Below are 27,606 nucleotides of genomic sequence, written 5' to 3' on the forward strand. Positions count from 1 at the left end.
TGAGCAACTCTTTGAAAATGCGTTTAAATATTCACAGTCTTGTCTGAAGACTCACCTGTAAGGGAGGGTCAACTAAGTTATTTAGTCCCAGACGTTGTTAACTGCCCTGAAAGTGGTGGTTAATAATGTCCTTTTGAAGTGAAAAGTAGTAAGCATGTTCCTGAACTCCATTATCAATCTTTAATAATTTCCAATTAAGGCATTGTACTTTCATACAAAGGAATATCATCTTTAAAAAGTGGTCTTAAATAAAATTTCACAAATAATAATATCCCATCCTCTTGCATTTGAGAATTTGTGCCAAGAGATAGGAGAAAATAAAGACTCCTTGCTACTTTTAGGAGGTCATTGTTGGGAACAGACTTCAAAGTAGGTGAACTTCGGTAATGCAAAAATTGTTATTCCTTGGTTTCCAGATCCTTATGCATAATTCGAATATGAGTGGCTTTCATTGCTAAGTATATGAGACTCCCCTCTGTTAATTATGCTGTTTCAGATGAGCCTAATTGGACAGCCACTGGCACATAATATGGTAAATATTTCATATAACGTGACTTTGAGAAGAAAGGTGCCCCCCTCCTTAATCCCACTGGATAGGATGGTATAACCTCAACAGCAGGGATAGCTTAACTCTAGAAAGAGTTGTTCTTTATCTGAGGGCACCTGTAAGGGGAACATCACCTAACTCATTCAGTCCTAGACCTTGACACCTAAAGTACAAACTGTGGTCTATAGATGTAAGAAGGCTTGGAGTCTATCTAGAAACATTGAAGAAAATTTGCAATTTCTCCTCCTCCAACCTGATCTTCAAGGAGGAGGTGAACCTGGAACTCCCCATTCACAATGCAATTGTGGAATAAAATGGGGCTTGATTTTTCTTGGACTACCTGACCACTTCTTTTTATTTTCCCCCAGCTCTATGGGGGTATAATTAACAAGTATAAATTATATACATTTAAGGTATACCACTTGATATTTTGATATATGTATACATTATGCAGTGACAACCACTCTGAATCCAATGAACATATCTATTAGCTTAGAATTCGGTTTTTTGGTGAGATCACTTAGAATCTACTCTCTCAGCAAACTTCAAGTATACGATACGGTATGATTAATTGTAGTCACCATGCTATACATTAGACCTCTAGAATTCATTCATCTTGAATAAGTGAAGTTTTGTACTCTTTGACTAACATCTCCTCATTCCCTCCTCCCTTCAGCCTCTGGCAACCTCTGTTCTACTGTGTATCTGTCTATTTCTATGAATTTGACTGTTTTAGATCCTGCATGTAAGTGAGATCTTACAGCATTTGTCTTTCTGTGTCTGGTTTATTTCTCTAGCATAATGTCCTCCAGGTTCATCCATATTATTGCAAATGACAAAATTTTCCTTTTTTTTTTTTTTTTTTTTTCTGCCCAGGCTGGAGTGCAATGGTGCAATCTCAGCTCATGGCAATCTCCACCTCCCAAGTTCAAGTGATTCTCCTGACTCAGCCTCCTGAATAGCTGGGATTACAGGCACTCGCCACCAATCCCTGCTAATTTTGTATTTTTAGTAGAGATGGGGTTTCACCATTTTGGCCAGGCTGGTCTCGAAACCTTGACCTCAGGTGATCCACCCACCTTGGCCTCCCAAAGTGCTGGGATTACAGGCGTGAGCCACCATGCCCGGCCTCCTTCTTTTCTTAATAGATGAATAATATTCTAGTATATATATAAATTTTAATTAAATAATTAAATGTTATTCTTATATATATATAAAACCTTTTTTATTTGTTCATTTGTTAATGGATGCTTAGGTTGTTTTCATTATTGTGAATAATGATGCAATGAACATGGGAATGCATATCCTGATTTTATTTTATTTTATTTTATTTTATTTTATTTTATTTTACTTTATTTTATTTTTTTGAGATGGAGTCTCACTCTGTCACCCAGGCTAGAGTGCAGTGACTCAATCTCAGCTCACTGCTACCTCCAGCTCCCAGGTTCAAGAGATTCTCCTGCCTCAGCCTCCTTAGTAGCTGTGATTACAGGTGTGAGCCCCCATAGTCAGCTAATTTTTGTATTTTTAGTAGAGACAGGGTTTCACCATGTTAGCCAGGCTGGTCTCCAACTCCTGACCTTAGGTGATATGCCCGCCTCAGCCTCCCAAAGTGCTGGGATTCCAGGCATAAGCCACCGTGCCCAGCTGAGATAGGAATTTATTTAATGTCACCTTGTAGGTCACTGACCTATCAGGGACAGGCCTCCAAACTTCTGACATCCAGTGATAGCTTCTTAGAGGTGAATGGTGATGGCTCCTGCTAACATTTTCTGGTAGGCACTGCATGTAGCACTTGGCATGAATGACCTCCATAGATAGATGCTATTATCATTTCTGCTTTACAGTTGAAAAAGTAAAGGCTTAAAGAATGTAAATAATTTACACATGAGTGACCAGGACCTAAACCTCAGACGAGAGCCTGTCTCCCAATCACGCTGTGCTGCCAGCCTTGGAAATAGGTAGCGAGTCTGTGGATATTAAAAGAATGTTTTTCCAGAAAAAAAAAAAAAATGAATGCACTTTTTAATTGTCTGCTTCTTTGCTGTTCATGTCTTTATCAGGTAGAACACACGATAGGTTATCATTTCCTTTTCATTGACGCGGAAACAGATGTGGGCTTTCCTGGAATGTGATATGAATTGGGTGAGGGGGTGCCATTCAGGATGGTGTTTCTGGGTCAATGGATTTTATTTCCAGTGAGTAGATACGTGGGCGTAGGTCCTCGTTTCTCATGTCTACTCCCTCTAGTAGAGATGATTTTACTCCACAGCAGGAAAGATGCCTGCTACACCACAAAGAGTATTATTTCAGATGCGGTAATAACACATAAGGGTGTGTTTTCAGAGCTGGGCAGTGTATGCTTGCTAGGTTGCAGGGTGATCCTTGAGAGCTTTCTGGGCACATCCTAGAGAAAAATCTCCAGTGAGGCTGCAGTTGCAATTTATTTCCTCATTCTCGCAAGAAAGCTGTTGACGATACAGCAGTGTTTGTTTTCTGCTTGGTAAAGTAGAAAGGAAAACAGCAGAAATTAGCATGGCACAGCGCTGATGCCAGCTCAGAGGCAGGGCCTCTCCTGGTACCCCCCTGCTGCAAACCTTTGCCGCTGGAAAGCCTTCAGCTGCGATGAGATTAGCAGATGCAGCAGTTCACGCCAAGGCGCTGTGCAGTTTTTTCCCTGTTCCACCAGGTGTTGCCAGAGAACATTGAGCGGAGCTGAGCTCTGGGCGAAGTGTGTTCCCAGCTGCTCTGGAACACTCTGGCTGTTCTGAAGGCAGCAATTAAATGAGTTATGCTGACTGGAGCAACTCTCTTCCTTGCACATCTAAATATGCCCCCTGTGTGTGCCTCATGCCTCACATTTCAAATAAACACATTTTTGATGTGCCTTTGGATCTGCTCACACATTGTCATATTGGAGGAATCAGAGCAAGCAAGGCTGTGTGGATCTGGGCTCCAACCCAGGTTCCAGCTGCACCTGTGGTCAACCTTCCCTGTTATCAGAAAGTGGACAGTAAGCTTGGATGACAAAGAGGGGATTCTCAATGCTAGGGTTTTTGCCTGTTAAGTGAAGGCAGTTTCTTCTAACACGTGTTTCCTTTCTACTCTTCCATACCTGGAGCATTGAGATCACAGTCCTAGGGCCGTGATTCTCAGCCAGGTGTGATTTTATGTCCCCAGGGTGTATTTGGCCGTGTCCAGAGACATTTTCAGTTGTCATGACTGGGGAGTTGAGGGATGCAACTGACATCGAGTAGGTAGAGCATGAGATGCTGCCATTGATCCTGCAACACACAGAGCAGACCCCCTACAACAAAGAGTTACCTGGGAGAAACCCCATTCTGAACATGAAGGCTTTATTGGCAAGATACCTGCATCGCCCAAAACACAGAGTACAATCTTTGAAACTGTGATTGTTCCAGAAAAGCTCATCTAGATCACAACACCTAAACATCATGCCTCACCAAGGTAACAACCCCACCAAGGATTAAAAAAGAGGCGCCATATGCCGTGGGCCTACTGTGTGCCAAATACCTTGTTCCTATGGTTTCTAATCCTTATAGAAATAATGTTGAGTGGGATTACTGCACTGCATTATAGAAGAGGAAACCAAGGCCCAGAACTCTTGCTTTCCTTGCTCAGAATACCTGGCTACTACATATGGGAGTCTCGTTGTCATCCAGTCCCTTCCTTTCGCTGTCTCACCCTGTGGTCCAGAGGGTGGATGGATGTTGGTTTCCAAAAGAAAACCTACTTTTTAGTCCTGCTTTTGAGTGGACAGTAAATTGGAGAGTGATGCAAAAACACTTAGAAGGAAGAACAATTACAAAATACAGACTTTCTAGAATACGGTGTTGTCGTGCCTCTAAAACTCTCTGCCTTCCAGGGTGACCACGAAACCACGTGGCACATTATTACCTGACACCTACTGGGTCCCTTTTCAGTTAGTGCTGCGGTAAATTACTACAAATTCCATGGCTTACAACGACACAGAGTTACTCTGTTAGAGTTCCAGAGGCAAAAAGGCTGAAGTAGGTCTTACTGTACTACATTCAAGGATTCTGCAGGACTGTTTCTTCTGGAAATCTAGGGGAAAGGCTGTTTCTTTGCATTTTTCAGTTTCTAGAGGTCACCTGTATTCCTTGGTTCATGGCCCCTTCCTCCATCTCCAAAGCTGTCAGTGTAGCATTTTCAAATCTCTCTCTGTCTCTACCTCTGCGTTCATATGTCCTGTGATCTCTTAGGGACCCAAGTGAGTATGCTGACCCACCCTAAGGTAATCTAAGATAATCTCCCCATCTCACGACCGTGATCTTAATTTTTTTTCATTTTCATAGGTGTTTGGGGGAACAGGTGGTATTTGGTTACATAAGTAACCTTTAGTGGTGATTTGTGCAATTTCAGTGTGCCCATCACCCAAGCAGTATACAATGAATCTGATTTGTAGTCTTTTGATCACATCCATAAACTCCCTCTTGCCAGGTAAAGTGGGGAGTAGGACATGAGCATGTTTGGGAGAAAGATGTTATTCTAAACATAATTTAGAGCTGCCACTGCTAGAGATCATGGGAATAAAGTAATGGAAAAACATAGAATTTTGTCTTCAAGGGATTTGTATGGGGGGGTGTGTGTGTGTATGTATGTATGTATGTGTGTGGTGCAGAGAAGAATGGCACACACAGAAAAGAAACCATGACACTAATTACTCTCAGACAGGTATGATTGTCATCAGTCACATGCATCTTTGTATCCCCAGAGGCTGTTACGGTGCCCGGTAAGTGGCATGGTAGGGGCGCAGTTTGTATTTCCTGTATTAGTTTTTATAGGGAATGTAAGAGTGGTACTCAATAGAAATATCAAAGAAAGACTGCATATTATAGCAACCAAAATATGGCAGCATACCTATTATCTTAATTGCTATGAAGATTCACCTGAATATAATGCTGGTTGATATGCAGAATAATAACCCCGAGACTGTGCAAGTTTTCACGGTGCCTTCTATGTCTTTCCAGATTCAGTCTATTCAGTTACACTCTAGTGTTGTACAGGTTTTCATATTTCACTGGGGGTGGGAAAACTATGGCCCTCGGACCAAATCTGGCCTATGGACTGTTTTCCTAGACAGAATGTTACGGGAACGCAGCCATGCACATTTGTTTACCAATCGTGGATGGCTGCTGTTGGGCCGCAGTGGCAGAATGGAATAATCACAATGAATGTATGGCCCATAGTGCCTAAAATATTTTTTCCCTGGCTCTTTACAGAAAAAAAAATTTTGGTAACCCTCGCTTTACACAATTGGATGCTGGCAAGCTCCCTTAGTGAGGACACGGAAAGGTTGATTAACCAGAACACAGCACTCGTGACACTGGGGGTCAGAACATACACATTCTTTGAATTACAGTATTTGTGACATCCTCCTGTTAAACGTCTTACTGCAAATAATAAAAGTCTCAAGTTAATGGAGACTGGCACTCAAATCGTTTAGATTTTTTTTTCCTCAGCTATGTTTAGTGAGATAAATTGTGCTTCACTGCAGTGACTTGTAGATGACAATATAGCAGAGGAAATTTTAATATGGTGACTGTATTCGTTTTGAAATTTTAAAAAATGTTAAACTGTCTGAGCACAGTAAACCATTCAAAACTCACTGCACAGAGACGAATGGGAGGAAAAGTGCATCTCTGAAAATATTCCATAAATATCCTTAAATTATAACATCTGTTTGATCTGCTGAGAAGTAACTAATTCCTCACACTTCACATCTCTACGGACTGCCCATCGGTTGTCCTGAGTATTGCGATTGCTGTTCCTGATAACTGACTGATAATTTAATTTAATAAGACCTTATCTTGGTCTAGATGAGCAGTCAAGGCTGCTATCTCCTAGAGCACGTTTCTCCACCATTGACATTTTAGGCCGAACGTGTAATCTTTTGTTGTAGGTAGACATCCCATGCATTGTAGGATACTGGACAGCATCGCTGGCCTCCTATCCACTTTATGCTGGTAGCATCCTCTCCCTTCTTGTTGTGTTGTTACTACTGAAAATGTCTCCAGACACTGCCATTGTCCCTAAGGCGTGGGGCGGGGGGGGGGGGGGGGGGCGGTCAACATCGTCCCCAGATAAGAACCATTGTTCTAGAGGCATGGTGTTGGAAGTGCTGGCGCCTTTCATATAAATCATTGCATGTTGTTACCCCAGAGGAACTTTTATTCTCTTCGTTTTGCATCCCCGTCCTTCAATTCTTCCCCTCCTTTCTCCTGGGCTGGGCTTTTCTTCATGTCTAAATGCACTGCAAATACGAGATTGCCTTGAACTCCTCCAGCTTTTCCCGATAACCCTGAGCTGCGCTGTTGCTCTAAGCCAGATCAGCAGAATCCGGGCTGTGATCAGGTTCCGGGAGCTGGAGGACCTCTCCATCTCAGGCTGCTGTGATCAGACAGTCTGGAGAATGAGAGTCTCTCTGATGTGGTCTTATCAGGCTGAGCCTAATGTCAACCCTGTTAGAGGAGTTTTGTCCGATCTGCCTGTAGCTTTGTTCTGAACCGTTCAGTAACAGTTCACTGGAGCAGAAAGAGCCCTGTGAATTGATATTATAAACCCGCATGCCTGTTTTATTCATTGTGGAGGCAACAGAATATAACACAAGTATTTATTTTTAGTGGTTGGAGGATGGCATTTCTTTCCCCATCCCCATTGTCACAGAATGCAGAAAACAGCACAGGGTTCCTGAACACAATTCCATCAGTAAGCTGTGGCCAATTGTTTCTGGTTTCGATTGTTTTGCACTATCCTAAGCAGTGTATGTCTGTGCATTGAATATGTATGTGTACGTAATATGTATTACATTCGTTTGGACGGTCTTAATAAGGAGCCACATGCTGTCAGATGTAATCCAATCACTGTAGGCCAGACCTTCCATCCCTGGCTGTTCCCTTAACCCCACCACCACCTTGATTTCATTGAAAGTTAGGTTTTCTAGAAAAATTCATGAAACTTCGTCACTTTTCATTCATTCCTTGCTCCTGGGCATTCCTCGCTGAATTTCAGGAGCTGTGAAATTTCTCTTTAGTCCCATTGCTTTGATATGGCAGAGGCTGGGCAATAAAGAAAATGAAGTGTGGAAAAATGGAGTTATGGCAATGTCTTAAATGAGGAGGTCTTCTCACGGAGGCTGGATAAGAAATGAGGGAGGTACTGCCTGTGGTCTGAGGTGACATTTCTCTAACAGTGAGACCAGGAAGAGGACCAGGGGACACAGCTGGATGGCTGCAATACCAGAGGCCCTTCAGTTGTAATTAAAGCTGCATCTTACATTGGCATCTTCAATGATGATGATGATGATGATGATGATGATGATGATGATGGGATGATAGTAGTAGATTGAACCATAGGAAATTGCTGTAAGCACTGCACATGTCTTGACTCTTTAGACCAACACAACCACTCTCTATTACAGATACTGTTATTGCTCTCACTTGACAAACAAGGATGCTGAGCTGTGGGAATAACTTGCCCAATGCCACTCAATGGCAAGACTGGGATTAAAGCCCAAGACATTAAGACTGTAGTCTCGGCTGAGCGCAGTGGTTCACACCTGTGATCCAGCACTTTGGGAGGCCAAAGTGGGTGGATTACATGAGTTTGGGAGTTCAAGACCAGCCTGACCAACATGGAGAAACCCCATCTCGACTAAAAATACAAAATTAGCTGGCAGTGGTGGCGCATGCCTCTAATCCCAGCTACTCAGGAGGCTGAGGCAGGAGAATCAGTTGAACGCGGAAGGCAGAGGTTGCAGTGAGCCCAGATTGTGCCATTGAACTCCAGCCTGTCCCCAAAACAAAACAACAACAACAAAAAACCTGTGGTCTCCTCTGTTAACCCCTATCCTTGTCTCTTAGTTCGATAACAGGAAGTAGTAGATGTTCCTACTTCCCTCGAGGGTCCTGCATTTTCATCAGACTTGAGGATCATGAGTTTTCATGTGTGTATGTGTGTGTGTGTGTGTGTGTGTGTGTGTGTGTGTGTGTAAGTCCACCTAATTGTGGGGAGTACTAGTAAGTTCCAGCAATCTACTCTCCACCTAGTAATCAACTTGAATTTTTTTTTTTTTTTTATGAGACTGAGTCTCACTCTGTCCCCCAGGTTGGAGTGCAGTGGTAAGATCTTGGCTCACTTTGAGTTTAAAAGATTCTTGTGCCTCGTCATACCGAGTAGCTGGGACTACAGGCATGAGCCACCATGCCTGGCCAATTTTTGTATTTTTAGTAGAGACAGGGTTTTGTCATGTTGGTCAGGTTGATCTTGAACTCCTGACCTCAGGTGATCTGCCCACCTCAGCCTCCCAAAGTGCTAGGATTACAGCTACTACACCTGGCCAATCAACTTGAATTCTAAGAATGGCTGACAAAGAATTTTGTCTTGAAGGTTGTCTATTAAGCAAGAAGCATCAGGTCTTATCCTCATCAGTTTAGCAACAATCCCACATTAGTTTCCCCAACAGTGTGTGGAATTTCAGTTCTACAGTCTTCCTTCTCTAAATTTCACCCCATTTTTCAGAGAGGAGACGAGGCCGTAACAGACTTAGCAAAGATACTGAACACATGAAAATGGGAAGTACTATTTAAAAATGGAATAAGTTTTTTCTTCCCCCAAATCTATAACCCCAGTCTAATTATAAGAAAAACATCAAACAACTTCCATTTGAGGGACATCATGCAAAATATCTGACTGTCAAGGTGATCAGAGATAAGGAATGTCAGGCTGGGCACAGTGGCTCACATCTGTAATCCCAGCACTTTCAGAGGCCAAGGCGGGTGGATCACCTGAGGTTGGGAGTTCGAGACCAGGTTGACCAACAGGGAGAAATCCTGTCTCTACTGAAAGTACAAAAATTAGCTGGGCATGGTGGTGCATGCCTGTAATCCCAGCTACTTGGGAGGCTGAGGAAGGAGAATCACTTGAACCCGGGGGCGGAGGTTGCAGTGAGCTGAGATCATGCCGTTGCACTCCAGCCTCGACAACAAGAGCGAAACTCCATTCAAAAAATTAAAGGAAAGTGTGAGAAACTGTCACAGACAAGAAGAGCCCTCAGAGTCACAGCCACCTAGATGCCATGTGTTATCTCAGATGGGATCCTGGAGCTGAAAAAGGACATTAGATGAAAACTAAAGCAATCTAAGTATACGCTGCAGTTAATCATAATGTAATTATGCTGGTTCCTTAGTTGTGAAACATGTACTACACTACCGTAAGATGTTAATAACAGTGGAAACTGGTTGGGCATGGTGGCTCACGGCTTTAATCCCAGTACTTCAGCGGAACACCTGAGGAGTTCCAGACTAGCCTGGCCAACATGGCAAAACCCCATCTCTACTGAAAGTACAAAAATTAGCCGGGCGTGGTGGCATGTGCCTGTAATCCCAGCTACTTGTGAGGCTAAGGCAGGAGAATCACTGGAACCTGGGAAACGGAGGTTGCAGTGAGCCAAGATTGCACCAGTGTACTCCAGGCTGGGCAACACAGTGAGACTCTGCCTCAAAAATAAATAAATAAATAAATAAATAAATAAATAAATAAATAAATAAATAGATAGATAGATAGATAAATAAGTTAATAATAGGGGAAATTGTTGAGTACATGGAAATTGTCTGTACGAACTTCGCAACATTTCTGTAAATCTAAAATAAGCCCACACAAAAGGTATGGACTAACCAGATACTTTCTAGATTTTGTGTTCATAGGGGTTGTCACTTGTAATACAAAGCATTCTATCTGAGATTTCTCCTATGTCTGTTAGACTCCCAAAAGCTTTGAAAAGTCCCACAGTAAACGGCATAAACAAATGTGTGTGGCTTGTTTTAGTTGAGGTTTTCCCAAGCTGATTTAATCATGGAATTATTTTACTTGAGAAGCAGTGATAGGGAAAAACAATGTAGATCACAAGCCTCTGTGATGACAAGGCCTTTCATAGCACCAGCTTTTCCCAGGGCACACCATTGAGACACCTTGGCATCACTACCTGGAAGCCTTAGTAACCTCTTTGTGTCTCAACACTGATTCTCGCCTGTAAACCATTCCTTTCCCCTGGCCACCCTCTTCCATCTGACTCCTTGCCTCCCTTCCCCAGTTTTCCTCGGTAGCAATGGGTCCCACACATCCCTGGATCACTTATTAAAACCTAGATGTCCAGCCTCAGCCCCCAGAGTTCCTGATTCAGTGGGTCTGGGATGGGGCCCAGAAACATCGCACTTCTCACAAGATCCAAGGTGAGGTCAACACTAGCATTCTGGGGACTGCACTTTGCAAACCACTGAGATGCCCTCCATCTCCTTGTAAGGCTACCATCCATTCCGCCATATTCCAGGCTTCGGCCCTCCCCCTGCTTGTCTTCTTGCTGTTCTCAGGCCCTGGTTGCCTGGTATCTAAGATAAATGTCAACAAAGTATTCCTCAGTGGGTGTGGCATTCAGAAATGGATAGGATTCAAAGAAGCAAAGAGGGTTACTTGGTTTAAGAGCACAGTTTACTGACAAGAGTATTTTCTTTGTAGTTTTTTAGAGCTGGATCCCAGGTACCTCTCATGAAGCCCGTGAACTTGGTTTCTACCCTGTAAATTGAGGATGATGAGACTCTCCACTTTGGCTTTTGTGAGGATTAATGGGTTTGCATTATTTAAAGTGCAGAGCCTGGCACATTGTAACAGCTCATTAGTAATTACTTTCCTAACTCCAAGGAGATGGTTCTCAGACGTTGGCAGCCATCATCACCTCCTGCAGAGATGTGGAGGTGGAGAGTCCTGACCCTGCCTCCAAAGACTCTCACTCATCAAATCTGGGAATGAGATGAGAATCAGTTCATGTTACAAACAAACCAAAAAATCCCAATTCAAGGGGTCTACAGACAATCCATTCATTCATTCTTCACTTAGTTATTCAACAAGTGTTTCACATACACTTCCATGCACCAAGATGGGATTGCAGGTGGCAGGGATACAGAAACGAACAAAACCTAGTGCTCACCTTGGTGGAGATGATTGGCAGCATGCCTTACACAAGGAACTCTATGTTGACTGGCCATGGGAAGTGGTATAAAGATGGAATGAAAGCAAGGTAAGAAGATAGATTGGTGGTCAGAGGTCTTTCTGAGAAAATTACATGAGAGGAAAGATGGAATAAAGGAAGAAAAAAATTTAAAAATCTTCAATTAAAATGTGGTTCTTTCTAATGTGAGCCACAGAATTTAACACAGATCTATTGTAGATATCTTGAGTGTTTTTCTTTTAATAGAAAAATTTGATTTCCCAACCAAGTCTCACTCTGTCCCCCAGGCTGGAGTGCAGCGGTGCAATCTTAGTTCACGGCAACCTCCACCTCCTGGATTCAAGCGATTCTTGTGCCTCATCCTCCAGAGTAGCTGGGATTACAGGTGTGCACCACCACGCCTGGCCAATTTTTGTATGTTTACTAGAGACAGGGTTTTGCCATGTTAGCCAGGCTGGTCTTGAACTCCTGACCTCAGGTGATCTGCCCGCTTCAGCCTTCTAAAGTGCTGGGATTACAGATGGTGAGCCACCGCACCCGGTCCTTATTTCTAATCCCTATAACAACTTGTGTAAGGGAAGATGTTTCATCCCAACATTATAGATGAGGGGAGTTGTGAGGTTATATGATCATATAGCAAATGGCCAAGGATGGCTTTTTCTATACTCTACAGCCTCTGACATACAATGATTCAGACTTCACTTCCAAAGTCACTAGCAGTACCAACTATAATCCTCTTAAGGAACTAATTATTTTGTTACCATTTTCCCTATTTATTATTATATTGCCATGCCCCATGGCTTATAATCCTGGCTATGCCTTCAAATCTCCCAGAGGCAGGAGCTGAGCATCTGGGATGTTAAGATTTTCTCAGATGATGCATCTGATATGCAGCCAATGACAGGTACTCCTGGCTAGCATTATAATCCAAGATAAATCAGTATCTTCTGCCTGTGGAACCAGATGGAGCTCTGGTTCAAACTATAGATCCAGAGGGTCGCTCTGAGCCAATGCACTTGAAGTTTGTGGTCATCATGAACTTCAAGCTCATCTGAGAGATTGCTGAATGTCTCAGCAATGAGTAACGGACCAACCCATGGAGAAGGCAGACAGAATGGCCATGTGGAATAAACACAGGCCCTGGCATCCAAACTGGGTTTGAAACCCAGCTCTCCTCTTTTCTGGCTTCGTGATTTGGGGTGGCATACAAAATATATAATATACCTAACACTATTAAGAACACAGTAGCTTCCCAACTTTGTATTCTCTGTTCTCTTTCTTAAAAGTGCCACCCTCAACCAAAAAGTACTAGCTGAATTCCACGAAGACAAGAAAAGAGCTACCATTTCTTCTCTACCCAGCAATGATTATATTACTTTGCCAGTGCAGGAAAGTAGAAGAAAATAAGAGTATATATATCTTTCCAGGCCCTTCTTTCCAAAGTTATTTGACTCTAAACTTAGCATCCTCTCCTGGGAAAGATGGAACTGTCCTTTTTATGCATTTGCTGTGATAACTTTGGGCCCAATTACGCTTGCTACAAAGCTTGGGCTGGTAGTGGTTTAGGAGAAAAAAAAAAATCAAGTGAAACTTAGGACTGTCTTCTCTCTTCTTTCCCGAACTTCATCTTTGCAGAGATGGTCTCCTCTTTAACATGCAGAGTCCTTAGATCTCTTTTTCTTTCCTTGTCCTTTCTTTCTCATTAACCCCCAGCCCCCCAGTCTGAAACAATTGCTCCCACTTTGTATTCCATGGAGCTGTAATATTTGCCCAACGATGAGCTCCATTCAGCAGTTTGTTAACTGAAATGGGAAGTGACAGATTCAATAAAAGGAAATCTCTGTGCCAAGGAAACAGATATGATTTCTTCCCTCGCTCTCCCTTTCTCTGTCTCTCAGACTAATCTGTGCCCAGAATCCAGAGACTCTGAGCTTACGGACAAGTCGAAGCTTTCTATTGATCCATGTCCAACTAATTTGATCAGAATAGAGACTTTTATTCCCTGTAGTTCCTCTCTCTCATGCTTAGCTGGTATGATTGAGTGCCTGGGAGTCACCCCCAACCTCTGCTGATTGTTAGAGGGAAGAAATGATGTACAGGAAAGTGCGTACACAGTGTGCTGGGAGCGGGGCCCTGTAGACAAGATGGGGACAATTGTAAACAGAAGATCGGGGTTGATGTAAAAGTGCAAGATCCCCTTCTGAGAACAGCGTTCTTGTCTTTGTGGATGATGCATTTAGAAAGGCACCCACCATTCCCAGTCATTGAAAATCAGAGGACCCCAGTGGCAACGGATACCCATTTAATCTCTGAGAAAATATTAATGAGTAAAAGGCAAGTAGACTTTAGGGATGCTTTCATTTTTTCTGCATAGATCTGGATACTAGTTGTGAATAATAATGACAATGGTGATACTGAGTAGCTATCACGTATCAACTCCCTACTAAATGCCAAGCATTGGTCTGTGCACATAGCACATATTATCTCATTCAATCCCCCACAACAACCCTTTGAAGGAGGTGTCCTTATTATCCACATTTTATAGCAGAAAACTGGGGCTTAGAGAAGTAATGTGTTCAAGAACTCATAGCTGGGAGGTAGGAGCCCTGAGATTCCAGTGTAGGGCTTGTAAACTTACACTTTGTCTAAATTTTTTTTTAATGATTGAGTTCATTGTCCATTTATATCTTATTTTAAGAAATAGTGCAAAGAGGCCAGGTGTGGTGGCTCCCACCTCTAATCCCAGCACTTTGGGAGGCTGAGGTGGGTGGATCATCTGAGGTCAGGAGTTTGAAACCAGCCTGGCCAATATGGTGAAACCCCGCCTCTACTAAAAATACAAAAAACAAAACAAAATGAAAACTGGCTCGGCGGGGTGGTGTGTGCCTATAATCCCAGCTACTTGGGAAGCTGAGACAGGGGAATCGTTTGAACCTGGGAGATGGAGGTTGCAATGAGCTGAGATCGTGCCACTGCATTCTAGCCTGGGCAACCAGAGCAAGACTGTGAAAAGAAAAGAAAAGGAAAGAAAAGGAAAGGAAGGGAAGGGGAGGGGAGGGGAGGGGAAGGGAAAAGAAAGGGGGAGGGGAGGGGAGGAAAAAGCACAACGAGGAGAGGAGAGGAGGGGAGAGGAGGGGAGGGGAGGGGAGGAAAAAGCACAAAGAGATGACCCTATATCCTCTTCCCCGTTTCCCCAGTGGTAACATCTCGTATAACCGAAGTACAACACCACCACCAGGAAACTAACCTTGATCCCACCCATCCGCCTTATTCAGATTTCACCAGTTTCACATGCTATCGTGTGTGTGTGTGTGTTCACTTTTCTGCAGTGTCTCACCCATGAAGCTTCCTGTGATAGCCACCATAGCCAACGTTCATCATCGCTCCATCACAAAGATCGCAGGCTCTACTCTTTTGTCCCTGCAGTGACCTCCCTCTCTGCTCCATATCTCAGGAAACCTTAATGTGTTCTCCATCTTTATAATTTTGTCATTTCAAGAATGCTGTATAAAAAGTATGCGAACGGCTTCATGTTGATATCCCTCTGTGCATGTGTATGGTTACAGAAGTAGTCCTTAGACAGAGGTTGATTGTCTACTTCACTTCTTGACCCACTTTCGTTCCTCCACCCTCTCCCATCTCCCTTTTGCTACAGATGTATTGGGCTGGGCCTTCCGGATTAGGTACCCTATTGGCACTAGTATGCTGCCTATCCCCGCATTACCATAACCACCCTCATCCCACAGACGGGCTCCAGATGTCACTGTGTGGGAATCCTCTATGAGATTTTCCAATCACATTCAGTCACTGGAGGCCAAGACACTCCCTATCACTCTCTGTCCAACCTTCCATTGCTAACCCCACCTCTCCCGCAACGCCAACCTAGATCCATTAGCCATGCTGGACTTGAGGATAAAAGGACTAATTTCTGTTGCTGGTGCATAATTTCCACCCCAGAAGCCTCCATGCCCCATACTGGTTAAAAAGTTATTGCAGAAGAGGTTTGCCAGAGGTAAACTGGGTCTTCCAGAGTATACCAGACGGGACTGTGTGTTGTCTACGTTTGAGTGGAGGACTTCATGCCCAGTTTTCCCAGGGCAAAGCATCTCCTGTTGTCTTGTGTGGCAAACAACTTTGACACTTGCCTGTGCCCCCTGGTGTCCAGAAGACTTTTCATGGGGCATAGACAAGCGTCTGAGATGGAGATTAGGCATTCTGTGTCCCTGCCTGACACAACTCCTCTGTTTTCCTGTTGGCTTATGTGATGCCATTAAAGTCTCTACCTGTAAATAGTCACTACACATTGGGTATGAAAGACCCAAACAATATTTGGCTGAACTGTTCTTTGCCACAGAGTATTATTAGATTAGATTGGATCTTAGATTTCAGGGAGTTTTCACTCCCTTACTTTTGCAACCGTGGGGAAAAAAAAAAATTGATGCTATCTGCTCTCTAGAGCTAATACTTTGTGATCTCATCCTCTTTTTTCCTCTCTCTCGCTGTCTGTGTCTCTGTCTCTATCTCTGTCTTCCTCTCTCTCCCCCACCTCTTTCTCTCCTCTCTCCTGTAAAGGAAGGCATTGACTTTTCCAGACCCACTAAGAGTTGAGTTTTTTTGTTTCTGTTTGTTTTGTTTTGTTTTGTTTTTGAGAAAGGTTCTCACTGTGTCGCCCAAACTAGAGTGCAGTGGCGCAATCGGAGCTCACTGCACCCTTGACCTCCCAGGCTCATGCATTCCTCACACTTCAGCCCCTGGAGTAGCTGGGACTACAGGTGTGCATCACCATGCCTGGATAATTTTTTGTGTTTTTACTAGAGATAGGGTTTCGCCATGTTCCCCAGGCTGGTCTGGAACTCCGGGGCTCAAGCGGTTCACCCACCTTGGCCTCCCAAAGTGCTGGGATTGCAAGCATGAGCCCCGCCGCCCGGCCAAGAGCTGTTTTCATTATGTCCCTAGTCTTGTTGGTTGCTCCCTTGTCCCTCTACCTGATGTTCCTCTTCAATCATTCCAACGATGACGCTCCCCTTAGCTGGGCATCAAACACAGACAGAAGGATATTCAATTCTGGGATTCTTCCCCGTCTCTCATCTGAATTTAAGCTGGACACCTGCTTGTGAGTGCAGAGGAGCCAGAATCCCACTCCCGCCTTGGCACAATGCAGTCGGCACCTTCGAGGGGGCAGATTGTATTGCGCCCTGTCAGGCCGGCCACGGCTTTTGTTTTCCTGTACATTTGAATAATACATCTGATTACCATGGCAAATGCTGCGGCATATGCAAGCTTGGACCTCCTGCCTAATTAGCTGATGATAACAGGGCCCCCTGCCCTTTCCCCTCTCCGCAGCCGTCAGGGATATGACAGTTCTTTTATCTTTCTTCAAAATTGACTTGCTCTCCCGACCCTCCAGTAGTTCCTGTTTTGTCTGTTTACCTCTCCTGCATTTTGCAAGACTGTTAATTTTCCATGGCACCTCCGTTGTGATTAACACATCGCACACTGAAGAAATAGTTCTGCTTTTTCCAGATGCCTAATGGAGGCATGGCTTTTTTTTTTTTCTTTTCTCCACTAATTATACCACTATATTTTAGCGATCTGCATTGACCTAAGAGGATCTTTCTTTCTTTTTTTTCTTTCTTCCTTCCTTCCTTTTTTTTTTTTTTTTAATTATTTTCATTGGAAGAGTAAGTATGGTTTTAGAACCCAGTTTGGGCAGAAACTGGGAAGAGAATGAAATCATTACTGATATATGTTGTCACTGTTTCTTTTCGTAGCCTTTAAAGTAACAAATGAGGGTACATTTGTTGTCAGCCTTCCTGTTCGGCGTTTGACAACTCTTTGTTAGATGTGGGTAATGTTTGCTTTGGATATGTGCTCTCTCTCCAATCTAAATATTCTGCCGTGGTAATTATACAGATGGGGCACATGACCTATTCCGTAGAGTGTGGAAATTCTCAGCAGATTGTAAATAGCCTCTCGTCCTATTAGATTTTAAGGAAGCTAAGCCCTTGCCTCCCAAACATGAGACACGGAATCTGTTTATCATCTTATGCTTAGGCTTAAGATTTAAGCTGTAATGAATACTGGTTCAAAGAGATTGAGGTATAAGAAGGAGGTTGGTAGTTACAGCAATAAAAACAGGAGCAAAAAGAGCAGCTTTTGTGAAGGACTCCGGCTGGAATAATGATGATAGAATTGTCTAAATCGATACATCTCTTGTCAGACGCATGTCTGATGTTTGAATCAACCAGGCCTTTTCTGCAAGAGCTTTCCTCAAGAATATTGAATTATTTATTATTTGTATCTTTTTTTCTTTCTCTTTCTGATGATTTTTTTTTTCCCTCTGACTTAGTAAAATTTGTTTTTCATGCTGCCAGGTTCAATGTTGTCTACTCTTTGATAAATAGCAGTAATTGGGCATATAGCAGAAGTCATGTACAAATGTATGACTTCAATTACATCTAGAGCACTTTTTTCTTTATATTGATCTTTTTTTTCTTGAAAGATCTATTCTCTATAGCCCGTGGTGCTGAGTATTTTAAAGAATTATTCTTTGTCCATGTATGTCCGCATGCACTTTCAAATCTATGTATCTTTTTTTTTTTTTTTTTTTTTTTTTTTTTTGAAAAATATGGTCCTGCCCTTTCCTGAGGCTGGACAGACGTGGAAGGTGAAATTGTGCTACCTTCACCTGATGAACCACAGCTGACTCTGTTGCTCATCTTGCAGTCCTGCAGCGGTGTCATTTCTGCGGTTGGCTTTTCTTGTTACAGGTTGGGCCAAGGTGGGGAAGGCAATGGTATTGACCAAAAAAGTTGTGTGTAATAGAAATTGTAGAGCACAGTAGGAGAGGAAAAGTGAAATGAAGAAGAAATGGGAGGCCGAAAGAGAAAGAGAGAACAACCTGTGTTGTGATTGAAGCTTAAGAAAATACCATCCTTGGACACTTTCTTGTTTCTGATTTTATCTAAGTATCTCCTGGTTGATTCTTAAACTGCATGTATTTATGGTACATGTATTTGCCAGTTTAATGGACACTTTCACATCTAGGACTGTTTATATTCAGGCACCCACAAATACATGTATTTCCAAGGGTAAATAAACACCAGCCTGAATGTTTGGTGAGATCAGCTTTGGCAACAGTGACATTTCCCAGGCACAGCCAAGTTTTCTAAGGCAGGAAAATCTGATGTCTGGTGATATCGAAGTTACTACCATGACTGTAGTGAACCTACAGGTTGGGGAAATAAAAGGTAGGTTGCAAGCCTGCCGAGGCTCTCAGTTGGTTGCTGCTTCCAGGGACTGCAGGCTCACTCAGTGTTTACTGTCCCATTTCCACTGGCCTGGAGATGGCCTTTGCCAAAGGGTAGTCATAGAAATAACATCATTTCTTGTTTGGTTCTGAGTTTCTGTACCATGGCATCTTAGGTTTAAGATTTAAGCTGTTGTCGGCAGTTTTCTGAGATGCAAAATAATGATGGGACACTGAATTATATTTTGTAAGGGTATGCAAATAGAGAGTGTTGATTTATTCAGCCTTTTTGAAGGAGAAGTGAGCCCTTAAAAGTCATTTTCGAGTAGGAAGTGTACCCACATTATTTTATCTCTTGCCCAGTCCCTAAAGCCATATCTGCTCCATATTTTTCAGAGGGAGAAAATAGAATAAAAACCCTAAGAGCCTCTGAGTGATAAAGGAATCGCACTCTCAGTTATTATGCTGTAGGTGATGAAGCTGGGACTTAAATAGACAAAGAGAAATGGAGTTGGCTTTGATTGAGCCCGTGATTCTGGGCCACATCGTATTTCTATGTGTATGTTTGCTTACATGTGCATGTGTGTGCGTGTGCTTGTGCGAGTGAGAAACACTTGGATACAACTGCCTCTCCCACCAGTAGGCTGTTAGGCACGGCACTCAGAAACAGCCCTATTGTTTTAGATTTCCTTTCATATCATGTAGGCGTCTATACCATGCCACCCACACAGGAGAGCAAGTGAGCTGTGAAATATATTCATTGTTAGAGTACTGGGGAAATGGTGGCAAGCAATCGGAGGTAATAATGTCCGACAGGCAAGGGAGGCTGCCAACATTACCTGCATTATTTCGGTTGCCTTTTTCATTATAGGTTCGGGAAATAGGCAGCAATTCGATTATGGCATGATTTGGGGTGGAATTGCTTGCACTCCCTGACCCCGTCACTGGGGGATCAAATGAGAAGTCAGCTCAAATAAAGTTTATAGTGCATTAACTGGATGGAGCAGTGCCTTACCCACTGAGCACGATTTTTCATCTTCCAGGAGTTTGCAACTGCAGCCTAGGTATCTCTGTACCTTAAGGTACGGGGAGGATTGGCTGAGATGTATAGGAGTGAGGAGAGGCGGCCAATGGTGTGCAAACCCCTCCCCTCCCATGTGTAGTGCCGAGTTTCTCTGCAGCTTGAGCAAAGCAGTGTGATTAATAACAAGGAGGAAACCTGTTTGTTGGATTATTAATTTCCCATCCCCTTTGCCTTATTTTTTTTTCTTTGCCATATTCCTGATGCTTTTCCTTCCGCCTTTTTTCTTTTTGCCTTTTGCCTTTTGCAAAGCCTCTCCACCCCTCCTTTTCCCTCCTGTGGCCCACACTTTTGCTCATGGAGCTAACCACTAGCCCTTCACACTGACGCCTGGCCACCCAACCTCGTGCCGGCTGGCTTCACAGCTGGGGTGAGTTTATCTCTTCCCATTGGGGATTGTGTCTCTGAAACTAGGAAACAGAGAATGACAGAGAGAGAGAGAGAATATGAATATGGGTCCCATGGTGTTGGAGCCCTGCTGTATTTTAATCATAGACTTGGCCTTCTTTTAAGAGTGACCCAAAAAGCAAGGCCAGTTCATGGGGCATGTGTATCCAACCCCACCTCAGCTGCTGCGTGGAAAAATAGGATTTCTCATAGTTAACGGATTAGGTATTTTTTCACCAGTTCTAAACACAAAGAGTGCATCTTGCAAAAATATAAAAAGTTGCAGGGGGTGGGGGTGCAGGCAGGGGAGATAATGACAGGTAATTGCAAGCTGTCATATTACAAGATATTTGGGGTGCTCGAGTTACATCTGCCAGCAGAATGGTAGAATGGAGGAAGGGGGAGACTTGGAAGGCTTTGGGGTAGCTTGTGAGGGGAGGTGCTTTGCATTAAAACTTCTGTCACCATCTGTACTTTTGATTTGACAGTCTTACCCTCAAACTACTGGAAAGGAGAGTTTCTTACTGACGGTGGGCACAGGCGAATGTTTGCAATTGCATCTTGTGCTGTTTATATGGCGCATGTGATTTGGGGGCCTTCTGGGTTCTGATTCGCTGACCTGCCCAGAGAGGGAGGCTGGACCACTTTCTTTTCCACATTATGTATTGCGCTGCTCTGTTCTGTACCTCTCCTCACCTGTTTTGAAGGATTCCTTTCCCTCTCTCCAAATCTCTCCCCTCCCGTAAATCAGCATGATTAAATAGCAGAAGGGTGGAGGTGGTGCCATGCATTATTCACGTGAGCTGTCTTTACCAGCCTGTCCATATGTCTGAAGGAAACCTTGTGTTTTCATCCCAAGAAGTCACCTTTTTTGAAGATTACCTTGAAGCATCCAAAAGCTAATAGCATGGAGAACTAAAGGCGTTTGACATTAATTGTTCTCTTTATTTATATAACTTAAGCACAAGGCAGGGAAAATCTTCCAAGCTGATTATTTCTTTGGTTTATTCTGAGTCTTTTTTTAAGCATTCAGAGCTTCTTAAGTAATGAATTTTTAGGAAAAATGAGCCATGCAACGATAAAGCGACACCAGTCGCAGACTTTCGTCATTTTTTAAAAAAGAAGTGCTCAAATAGAGCAGCCATGAATTTTATTTGTGTAATATACACTTGAATATGAATATATATATATGTGTATACACACACACACACACACACACATATATATATATATATGTATTGCAGAGAGAGAGGGAGATAGGGTCTAGCTCTGTCACCCAGGCTGGAGTGCAGTGATGCAATCTTGTCTCACTGCAACCTCTGCATCCCAGGTTCAATCTATGCTCCTGCCTCAGCCTCCCAAGTAGTTGGGAATACAGAAGGGCATCATCACACCCAGCTACTTTTCGTATTTTTAGTAGACACAGGGTTGCATCATGTTGGACAGGCTGGTTTCAAACTCCTGGCCTCATGTGATTCACCCACCTCGGCCTCCAAAAGTGCTGGGATTACAGGTGTGAACCACCTCACCTGGCCATGCACTTGAATATGTTTTATTAAATATGAGATTACTAGTAAGAACTTTATGTTTACATCATACCTATTCACAAGGTACATAATGCATTTATTTTGTCTCTTATGTAGTGCCCAGGATAAGAAAGAAATGAAAGAACCTATGGAAGGGGATACAATTTCAACTTTGACAGTTTGGGATCATAGTATTATCCTAAAAGCAAGCAAGCAAACAAACAGTGCCAGTTGAAACAATCACATAATCACCTTTCTAGTTAATTTTTCTTCAGGTTCTGGGTCACCCTCTGGAAGTAACAGGTGTTATTTTGACTGAATGACCCCCTAGTGAGGTAAAATTTGGGGCAGAATATAACACAAATTATATTCCAAAGGTGATAAGATGGTTGGAAGTTTGAGCACAAAAAAAAAAAGAATGTTGTAGAGATGGTATGAGTATAATACACATTTGCATTATTAATATTTTGACATAGAAGGGGGAACTTATTTTAAATCTCAGTGTATTGTCTGCAGCAAGTACTGATTTTTTAAAATACATTTTTTCCAGGGAAAGGCTTATACTGTTGGGAAACAATTTCATTTAGACATTTAGAGAAAAAAAAATGTGAAAATTATGTTTTGAAGTGCATTTTTGCTGTAGAATGCTAAAATTCCATTGTTGTTTAATGCTTCATTTAGAGTATGTGGATTTACAACACAATTGAATGAGAGAAGTGGGGTTTAATTTTTTTACTGTGACTTCTTATAAACCTGCAAGGGGTCTATTTGAGGAGTAATAGTTGAATTGACTTTTACCTACGAGTAACCTTCTCCACATCTTCATTGCTTCATTTTTCCCTCAAGTGGATCATGTAATAGAAAACTCCTCCAAACCTGTTCCTACTTGAGAAATTTCAAAGGATGGAAACCCTTCTCTGAAGGACTTAAAATTACATTTATATCAGAATGAATCATGTTTCGACTTTAAATATCACCTTATTTCTGGCGGTCTCTTTTGTTTCCAAGTGGCAAATGTTTCTTTTGAAATTACATAGGTTCCTCTTGCTCATTCTGTTTCTAAACTGCTCTGGATAAATGTGTGAAAATAGTGAAGTTGTTAAGTCCTGGGAATAAGCTTGGAAAATAGCAGTTATCCTACCAGGGCAGAAGATCCAAACATTCTAGTGGGGAAAGAGACCCCTCTTCCCTCTTTTAACAAATCCTCCCTTGAATTGGGGAGAGAAAGGATCTCCTTCCAGGATTTTTTTTCCCCTGACTCTGTTGTGTAACAGTTCTTAAAATACTGCCTTGTTAATTTGTTTCTATTTTACATGAGCATTATGCAAACAGTGATAAACGAAATGTATCATTTTTCCCCATAAACCCTCCTCCCAGATTCTCCTCAGTGTTTACAGAAATGTACTCTATTCATGAGCTCAGATCAATTGTTTATACACATCGGTGTTCATTTGTTCAAGGCGGCATCTGGGCCTCGGATGTCGGGAGAGACCCGTTGAGGCAAAGCACTATTAATAGAAAGGCTTATCTCGTTTAAGGGAATAATCATTTTAATATGCTCAGGAAAAAGCCAGTGTGTGGGCTCTTGGCCCACCCTTGCCTAGGCAGGGTCTACACCTTACAGAAGCAAACACAGCTTAAAAGAGCTCTTAAAGAAGTGATTACGGAGTCATGATTGCTCTACAAATTGAGTCTTTTTCTGCTTGACAGTGATCCTGGCATCGTCTCCCCGCTTAATCCTTGCTAGCAATTTGCCTATAGTTGCAGCTAACAAGAGGTGATTAGAGGGGAGATGCCAGTCACCACTTAACACCCAGCTCTGGGGGCACCATGGGCACAGGCTGCCGAATCAGGCCTGTTTTCCTATTAACTCCCCACCTCTGAATGTATTAGCCCAGCTCTTAGCTAATGACAGTTTTCAAGCAACGGCGTGAGTTCCTGAGCAGCATGGTGATCTGACTCTCCAGCATGCAGCTAGGAAAAGCAGGAAGGAGAGGGAGAAAGCATGTTGTTCTTTGAACCAAATAGATGCGCCGAGAGAGAGGGTCTCCCCCAACAAAATTAGGCACACGCTGTGCTGTGTGGCTGTCTTGGTCTTGGAGGTTGACACAAGAAGGGGACATGATACCTTGTGTATTTTATCTGTCCTGTGGAAGGACCTGAGAATAGCAACAGGAGTGGATCTTGGGTTAGAAGCTAGAAGTGGTCTGCAGACAGGAGGCCGCACCTTCAGGGGTGAAAGCAGAGGCAAGGCAGGCTGTGTAGGGGACGGGTCCTTGGTTATCATACTGGAGGGTGCATCAGCATTCCTGCAGGGCTTGTTAAAACCTCTGAGTCTGTGGCATATATACACCATGGAATACTATGCAGCCATAAAAAGGATGAGTTCATGTCCTTTGTACGAACATGGATGAAGCTGGAAACCGTCATTCTCAGCAAACTACTGCAAGGACAGAAAACCAAATACCACATGTTCTCACTCATAGGTGGGAACTGAACAATGAAAACACGTGGACACAGGGTGGAGAACGTCACACACCAGGGCCTGTCATGGGGTGGAGGGATGGGGGAGGGATAGCATTAGGAGAAATACCTAATATAAATGACGAGTTAATGGGTGCAGCACACCAATGTGGCACATGTATACATATGTAACAAACATGCACATTGTGCACATGTACCCTAGAGTTAAAGTATAATTAAAAATTTAAAAATTAAAGCCTCTGAGTTGCTGATTCTGTAGGATGTAAGGTGGGGCCAGGTAATTTGCATTCTAACAAATTTCCAAGAGCTGCTGATGCTGCTGGTCTGGGAACGCCTCACTATGAGAGCCCTGCTGAAGCTGGACAGGCTTGGTTTTGCAAAAATGTGAAATGTACCAGATGTACCCTCCACTGACTTGCTTAACAACTGTGCATAGCTCTCCCACTGCAGAACAAAGTCCCTAGTCTCTAACCAACTTCTGAGACATCAGGCCATTCTTTCCCCTGCCATTTTACCTTCCCTTGCCCAAGCTAATTTAACTGTTTCTTTAACTGTTTAACTGTTTAGCTGTTTCTTTCTTTGTTTTCTTTTTTCTTTCTTTCTTTCTTTTTTTTTTTTTTTTTTGAGATGGAGTTTGTCTCTGTTTCCCAGGCTGGAGTGCGTGGAGTGCAATGGCTCGATCTCACCTCACTGCAACCTCCACCTCCCGTGTCCAAGTGATTCTTGTGCCTCAGCCTCCCAAGTAGCTGGGATTACAGGCATGTGCTACCACGGTCAGTTAATTTTTATATTTTTAGTAGAGATGGGGTTTGACCACATTGCCCAGGTTGGTCTCAAATCCCTGACCTCCTTGGCCTCCCAAAGTGCTCAGCCACCGTGCACAGCCTTAATTTAACTGTTTCTTGAACATACTCAGTGCCCCCATACCACACACCTTTTTATATTCCAAGAATGTTCCTCCCTCCTATTTGCTTATCCTAAAAGTTCTTACCTATCTTTTAAGTTATAGCTTAAGTATTGCCTCCTCCAGGAGCCCCCAGCTGCATTTGTCATTTCTTCCAAATCTGAACTCTTTATATGCTGTTACATAATGGATGCATCATGTTGCATGATAGTGCTTATGTATCTTTTTCCCTAAAGTCAGGAATCCCTTTTATTCATTTAGTTTCGCCAACACCTAGCATTGTGATTGGCATATCGTCACTGCAGTCAATTTTTTTTTTTGAATAAAGTCTTCTATGAAATAGATTAAACTTATGAGAATTAATATCTTTTTTTTTTTTTTTTTTTTTTTTTTTTGAGATGGAGTTTTGCTCTGTTGCTCCACTCAGGCTGGAGTGCAATGGCACAATCTCGGCTCACTGCAACCTCCGCCTCCTGGGTTCTAGTGATTCTCCTGCCTCAGCCTCCTGAGTAGCTGGGATTACAAGTGTCTGCCACCACAACCGGCTATTTTATTTTTATTATTATTTGTAGTTTTAGTAGAGACAGGGTTTCACCATGTTGGCCAGGCTGGTCTCAAACTCCTGACTTCAGGTGATCCACCTGCCTCAGTCTCCCATAATGCTGGGATTACATGTGTGAGTCACTGCGCCTGACCAGAGAATTAATATCTAATAAGCAAAGACCAAACACTGGAGTCAGACAACTTACATTTGAGTGTCCACACAATCATGTATGAGGATTTTTCTTTGTTTCTTTTTGATTTTAGCTGTGAGGGCAATTCACTTCCCCTCGCTGAGACTCAGTCTTATTCATCTTTATAATGGGAATAATAATAATGATAACAGTAGTAGAAGTAGCAGCAGCAGCAATGCTAGTAGTGAGTGATACCACTCACCTCTGCTCCTGTAGGTTGTAAAATACAACACAGTACAATGCCTGGCGCTCTGCAAAGAAAAAAAAAGTGTATCAATAGACAGGAGGATTTCTGTTGTTTTCCTTGATTCTACTGTGAAATGTCCACACTGGTGGAAAGGTGACCTGTCTCGTGGAAATGAATGTGTGGAAGTGGAGAGGACCTGGCTCCAGAGTTGGCGGGAAATCGAGCCGGGTAAGGCTTCTCTGACATCTCCTGATGTGAATAGTATGAATAGAGTCTTGTGAATCAGAGCAACTGAAGGGTACACTTTCTACTGGACAGAGGCACAGACGCATCCTCTCTCTGGTCGCTCCTTCCCTGCTCACCCATCCCCGGCCACGCTGGCTTGTTCCTCATGCTGAAGCACTCAGGGATCTCAAGGACTTGGCACAAGCCATCCTTCCTCTCCTTCCCTCACCACCTTCTCATTCATCAGCTGTTGATCTTGGTGTCACGTCCTCTGAGAAGCCTTCTGTGGCTGGCCCATCAAAAGTGATCCTGCCCAGCCAACTTTTATTCTCTCTGCCAGCACCTGGTACCTTTCCTTCATCACATTCATAGCTGTCTACCATGATTTTACCTTGGATTTTAGTCTACACTAAGCTTCAAGAGGATAGGAAGTCACCTATTTTGTCCTCTCATACACCCAGAACCTAGAATCTAGAGGAGGTGAGCAGAAAATAATCATTCGATGGATGGATATAGGATGGGAGGAACTGATAAAAGCTGCCATGTAACCATCATGGGACATGGCAAAGGTAGATAATATATCTTTTCCCTTGGGAATTTACAATTTTTATTGGAAAAGAGCATGGATAGAGTATCACTCAGATATTTCTTTCTGTGCTTGCATACAGCCTACTCTTTCCCTAACAGCAAACTCTGCCTTTCCACTCTTCATCACTCCAATTGATAATTATTGAGATATGTTATGTATTGCACACTCTTCTAGAAGCTGCAGAATGTATCAGTAAACAAAATACACAAAAATCTCTGCCTTTGCGGGACTTATATGACAGTATTGCGTTTACCTACTTACTTTCTCCCTGTGATAGAGTTTCTCTTGGTCTAGGGCCATTTGTCATCATAGTTTTTCCCCAGCTCCTAACATGATTCTTTACAGAGAATACATGCTCAAAACAAATTGACTGAATGAACTGATTTTGAAAAACTTTTTCTACTTTCTTGCCACTAAGGCTATAATCCAGCCAAATGAGCTTATCATTAATCTAGCACATTTAAGTATGTGTGGATAAATAATGTTCCATTGGCCCAGAGTAACTATTCCAGCCTCATGTCTTCACTTATAGCCATTCCCTGTTTCGAAAATTATTTGTTGTTTTGTTGTGGTCGTAGTTTATGCAATTCCCAAAAGCAAAGCTGCAGCATCTTACTGCTGAGACTATTTTGAAACAACTTCCTTCTTT

General features: G+C 42.9%; 1 protein-coding gene across 9 annotated transcripts in view; it reads left to right on the top strand.

The window, feature by feature from the left end:
- Nucleotides 1-27,606, top strand: part of RBFOX1 (RNA binding fox-1 homolog 1) — a 380,384-nt gene that overhangs the window by 69,268 nt on the left and 283,510 nt on the right. The window lies entirely within an intron of this gene.

This window comes from Rhinopithecus roxellana, chromosome 20 (genome assembly GCF_007565055.1).
Source record: "Rhinopithecus roxellana isolate Shanxi Qingling chromosome 20, ASM756505v1, whole genome shotgun sequence".
Classification (NCBI taxonomy): domain Eukaryota; kingdom Metazoa; phylum Chordata; class Mammalia; order Primates; family Cercopithecidae; genus Rhinopithecus; species Rhinopithecus roxellana.